This window comes from Dioscorea cayenensis, unplaced genomic scaffold, assembly GCF_009730915.1.
Source record: "Dioscorea cayenensis subsp. rotundata cultivar TDr96_F1 unplaced genomic scaffold, TDr96_F1_v2_PseudoChromosome.rev07_lg8_w22 25.fasta BLBR01000373.1, whole genome shotgun sequence".
Lineage (NCBI taxonomy): Eukaryota > Viridiplantae > Streptophyta > Magnoliopsida > Dioscoreales > Dioscoreaceae > Dioscorea > Dioscorea cayenensis.
Window position 1 is genome coordinate 76,246 of NW_024086764.1, and position 5,871 is coordinate 82,116.

General features: G+C 43.0%; 1 non-coding gene across 1 annotated transcript; it reads left to right on the top strand.

Annotated features, from left to right (window-relative positions):
- The first annotated feature begins 3,644 nt into the window (after positions 1 to 3,644).
- Positions 3,645 to 3,751, top strand: LOC120254168. The gene has a single exon (XR_005534542.1). It is a non-coding gene; the product is annotated as a small nucleolar RNA R71 (small nucleolar RNA).
- The last annotated feature ends 2,120 nt before the right edge of the window (positions 3,752 to 5,871 follow it).

Genomic DNA, 5,871 nt, shown 5'->3' on the forward strand with positions numbered 1-5,871 from the left:
CCAAACTTTCGCCAATTCCTTATAAAACACACGATGAATTTTAAAAATCCACAACAAAGTCGCAGGACAAGCATCTAAAAATTACGACACCAACACTTAACAATTTATTCATGTAAACAAACCAAACTAAAAGATGAGAAAACAGTAAACACTTGGGTTGCCTCCCAAGAAGCACTTGTTTAACGTCACGTAGCTGGACGTATCTTGTCTTACCTCACGGGGGTTGATGAATGAAAGTCGCCCTCTTACCCATGACTTGAAAGCATGATGAGCAAAGTCTCTTGAGGGTAGGGGTGTATTATCGGGCTTCAGATCGCCTAGCAATGGTTCATCCAACTTTCTTGGTTCATGTACATCTCCAACAGTCTTGGAGCGTTTTCGATGGCGTCTCCTAGCCCTCTTCATTTTTTGGAGCACCTTCTTCAACATCCCCGTGGTAGATGTTACTTCTTCAGTCGACCCAAGCATCATTACTTCTTCATTGCTCTCCTCTTGGTCGAACAAACCTTCATATGGATCCGGGTTGAACATTTCCTGTATGTATTCATCAACAAGCTCATCAGTAGTGTCTAGAAAATACAAAGTGTCATCAAAATCGAGAGAATGCCGCATGGCTTCAGCAAGGTGGTAAGTGAGTTTGTCATCTCCAACTTTCAATGTGAGCTCTCTGCCGTCCATGTCAATCAATGCTTTGGAAGTCCGCAAGAACGGTCTCCCAAGTATCAAGGGTACATCAGCATCCTCATCGAAATCTAGCACTACGAAGTCAACCGGAAAAATGTATTTGTCCACTTTGACAAGCACGTCTTCAATAATACCTCTCGGATGTCGCACTGTTCGGTCCGCCAATTGTAAAGTCATCCGAGTAGGCCTAGGCTCTCCCAAGCTTAGCTTTTGCAAGAAAGTGCATGGCATGACATTGATACTTGCCCCTGAATCAGCCAGTGCCATTTCCTCACCTAAGTTGCCGATGTTACACAGAATGATGAAGCTTCCCTGGTCTTTCTTCTTGTTCGGCATGTTCTTTTTGCAGACACCGCCGAGCATGAAGCATCTAGCACCACTCGAAGCACTCTCCTCCAACTTCCTCTTGTTAGTCAACAAGTCTTTTCGAGAACTTTCGCATACTTAGGCATTTGAGCTAATGCCTCTACAAAAGGAATGTTGATGTGGAGTTGCTTGAATATACTCAGGAATTTCTTATACTGTTCATCCCCTTGGTCATTCTTCAATCTAAAGGGATAAGGGATTCTTGGTTTGAAAGGTGGGGATGCCACCTCTTTCTCTTTCTTTGCTCCCTCCTCAACCTCTACAACCTCGGGTGCTGATTGCTTTTCCGCAAGTGTACAAGATCACCAAATAATACCTCGTGTGAAGACGCAAGGATCGTATTCCATGGGGCTAAGGATCTCCTATTACTCCTTCTCGAGCTATTATCTAGCCTAAGATCTCAAATGATGGATTTTTACTCTACTAAAAGCAATTAAAACTAAAACAAGGTTATGACCAAATTAGAGAGAACAAGCAATAAGCAAGCAAGAAAATCAATAAGGTGCAAAGGCCTATGGATGAGGATCCCCTTGAGGGGTTATCATGTAGCATGGATGATGATCTAAAGATGCAAGGGTAAAAATGGACCATGAGATTCCAAGATTAGAAGAACCCCAATTTCTCGGCGATTGAAGCCTAATCCCATACAAACATAGATAGGAATTTCTTCCAAATCTACATTCCTACGATTACATTAAGTACGAGGAAATCTCACTTAGGAATAAACCTACTCTTCTTCAGATTAAACCTACATGGAGGGCTACCGAACAACCAATTTCTCGGCGTGATGATACAAGTATCCCCTTCTAATCCATTCATGATCTAACACATGTGAGCAAGTCACATCTACATGCATCACTCATAAAAGAGCTACGGATTTCTCCTTAGTGTAGCACTTAGCATGAAAACAATGGACTAGATGTCAAAATTACCCAAGCATGGAATTAACAAGTTATCATCCAACATACATGATAACACCGCCCCAAGGTTCACCAACACCCGGTGGCCTTGCGGGTCTAGTCTGTCATTATCCCACAACAAGCAATACAAACAAACAAAACATGAAACAAAAGCATAAATGACACTCCCTAGATGAAATGGTGAAGGAGGAGGTGAAGAATGTGCCGAATGACGCTTTCCCCGCCAAAGGAGTGCCAAATGACGCCTCCTCTTACCGCGGGTCTCCTTCCTTCAAATCGTGGTAGATCTCCCCTTGAATGATGTTGCCTTCTTGTCTTGAGAATCTTGGACCTTGGGCTTGGATGATCTTCTAGCTTCTTTGCCCTTCTTCTCCTCCCCAAGGTCGCCCAAAAACTCCCAAGTGCTCTCCCAAAGTCGGCCAAGAAAAAGGCCAGCCAAAAAGTCCCCTTTTCTGCCGTAAAAGTTGGTATTTATATCCCCCGAGGCATACGGGTCATATGGGGGTCGTATGGGGGTCGTATAGCATCCAAAAACCCTAGATTCGCGATCCATACGGGGTGCATACAGCCCCCATACTGGGTAGTATGGAAATCTGGGCAGACACTCCAAATCAATCTGCTGCTACAGTGTATACGGCCCCCATACTGGGTAGTATGGGCGTAGTATGAAATTCATGTTTTCTTCTCTTTTCACCCAAATGATATCTTCTTGTTCTCCATGGCTTACTTATGCCCTACAAAACAAATAGTAGACGATTAAGCATAAAACGGGCATCAAACCTCACAAAATACATGCAAAGTGAATACGATATATACATGAAAACATCTACATTTAGACACTTATCAGGTGCGTGTTCTTTCGGCTTCTCACTCGGAAGCCTCCCTTCAACCTCACGACCACTTCTCAAAGTGATCGCCTTTACATGTTCTCTAGAGTTGGTTTCCGTATTGCTTGGTAAACTTCCATGTGGCCTTTCGGAGAGAGACTTCGCAATTTGCCCCACCTGATTTTCAAGGTTGTGCAAAGAGGCGTTGTGATTGCGAAGTGTAGCCTCGACTGATTCAAACCGTGTATTTGCAGATTGAACAAATCTAGCCAAGTGCTTCTCTAAATCCATCATTCGGGTTTCCAAGCCTGAAATTCTGCTTTCCACTTGAGGGGCTTGTTGTTGTTGTTAAAAACCCGGTGACCCCATGGCCTTTTGTGGTCCTTGATTACTCCATGAAAAGTTGGGATGATTCTTCCAACCTGAATTGTAAGTATTGCTATATGGGTTCCCTTGAGGTCTCATGCCATTACCTACAAAGTCAACATTTTCCACTGAAGAAACATCACCAATAACGATCGGGCAATCAGAGGGAGCATGTCCTCCACCACAACCGGTGCAATTGGTCACGGCCGCAACTCTATTCGAAGCTATGAGATCTAGCTTCTTACTAAGACTCTCTACTTGCGCCGCCAATGAGGTTACCGCATCAATTTCATGGAGACCGGCCACCTTTTTCTTCTCCATAGCATTCCATTGGTAGCTATTTAACCTCATTTCCTCAATTAATTGACGAGCCTCATCAGGAGTTTTGCTACCTAAGGTACCTCCTGCTGCCGTATCCAAGAGTTACCTTGTACTTGGGTTCAAACCATTGTAAAAGGTTTGAACAATCATCCACTACGGGAATCCATGTTGCAGACACTTTCTCAGGAGCTCCTTGAACCTTTCACATGTCTCGAATAGAGACTCCAATTCCAACTGAACAAAGGACGAGATTTCATTCCTAAGCTTTGCTGATTTTCTGGGAGGAAAATAATGGGCTAGAAAAGCTTCTACCATCTCCTCCCATGTAGTGATTGATGCTCTAGGTAATGAGTGTAGCTACTGCTTCGCCCTCCCCTTCAAGGAAAATGGGAAGGCTCTCAATTTGATGGCATCATCCGTCACCCCATTTATCTTCAGCATATCGCACACCTCGAGAAAGCTCTCTATGTGACTGTTTGGATCCTCATTGGCCAAACCGCTTTTAATTGTGCTTGATCTGCTGCGAGCATATGGATGAATGCCGGCTTTAGCTCAAAGTTCTGAGCTATAATCGGGGGATGCACAATACTCGATTGTGTCCCCAACACTAAAGGTCTGGCATAATCAGATAGTGTTCGCTGTTGCTCATTCTATTCTGCCATGTTTTCAGATTCCTCTCCTTCCAAATCAGCTGAATTATGTTGTTCTTGCACAGGTTCTTTCCCTTTTCTTTTAAGTGTATGTTCAAGCTCAGGGTCTCCTTCAATCAATATTGATGGATTCCCTCGGGTCATAACCTGGAGCTTCACCAAAAAGAAAGAAAAAAAAAATCAGAACGATGATAGAATAAGAAGATGTGAAATAGAATGTGTGGTGAAATAGCTAAGAAAACAAAGTGCAAAGTATCTCTAAACGTCTAGCTCCCCGGCAACGGCGCCAAAAACTTGACAAGGTCCCCTTGCGTATATCCCGCAAGTGCACGGGTTTGTCAAAGTAATAATCCCTGGTGAGCGGGTATCGAATCCATAGGGAGTAGGGAATTAAAATACTTAATTCGATTCTTAGCTATGTAAAAGATCAATGATAATGAGTGTGACAATGATTCAATTCTCAACAGTAAAAGCAACAAGTAAGAGAGCAAAAGTAAAGAAGGGGGTAAGGCAATCGATAAAGATGGGGTACCCGAATAATGCTCCACCTAGGATAATTGTTTCAATTGCAAGAACCCTCTATTATGCTTCCTAATCAATGCAATGGTGAGTCATGGAAATCCTTAACTACATAGTCCCAAATCTAAGGTCAACTATGCCTAACTCTATACATGTCCCGGAGAAGAAATCGAACAATCTCAACAATCTCAAAAGCCCAAGGATCGTATTCCATGGGACTAAGGAGCTCCTATTACTCCTCCATCACTTACTTTCTAACTTTACCACTTAAGCATGGTACACTACTCTAATACATGCAAGAATGTAAATAAAACACAAGTATGACAATTCCAAGGCGAGCAAGAAAATCATAAGAGCAATGATGATAAGAATAGGCCTAGGGATGAGGATTCCCAAGAGGGGTCATCATGATGTATGGATGCATAATAATAAAAATGGCAAGGGTGATTTAGACCGACGGTCCTCAACAATAGTTCAACCCCAATTTCTCGGCGGTTAAACCCTAACCCTGTACAAATGATGATAAGGGTCTCTCCCTAATCATATTCCTACGATTGCATTAAGTACATGGAGATCATACAATAAGGGGCGCTCTTAACCCTAAGTTTATCCTCATGGTTCGGAGGGGCTACCTACATCCAATTTCTCGAGTATGTTGGTCAAAGATGACCCCTTTTAGCTCATTAACGATCTAGTACCTGCGAGTAGAGTCACGTCTACGTGTACAACTCAAACAAGAACTAAGGATCTCGCAACTAATAGTTCTAGGGCATGAAACACAATGAGCCAAACCATAAATCACACCAATGCATTCCAAATATAAGTGTAGCATCCAAAATACATGATGAACCCCCCAAGGTTTACCTATATCCGGTGGCCTTGGGGGTCTAGTGTCGCCATCATACAAGCAAGTATCTCAAACTCAACAAAAAAATAAGAAGTAAATGCATAAATGACACTCCTAGTCCGAATGATGATGAGGATGGAGAATGTCGGTCGAATGACAATTCCTCTAACCCAAGGAAGGCCAAATGCTCCTCCTCCTTTGATGATGAAGCTCTCCCCTTGAAGTTGAAGCTCTTGATCTCTCCAAGCCTCAAAGCCAAAACACACCCAAGAATGATGTCTTCCGTGGTGTTTCCGTGCCCTACAAAGAAAATAACACGATTAAGCACAAAACGGGCATCAATTCTTACAAAAAAATACATGTTAGAAGCA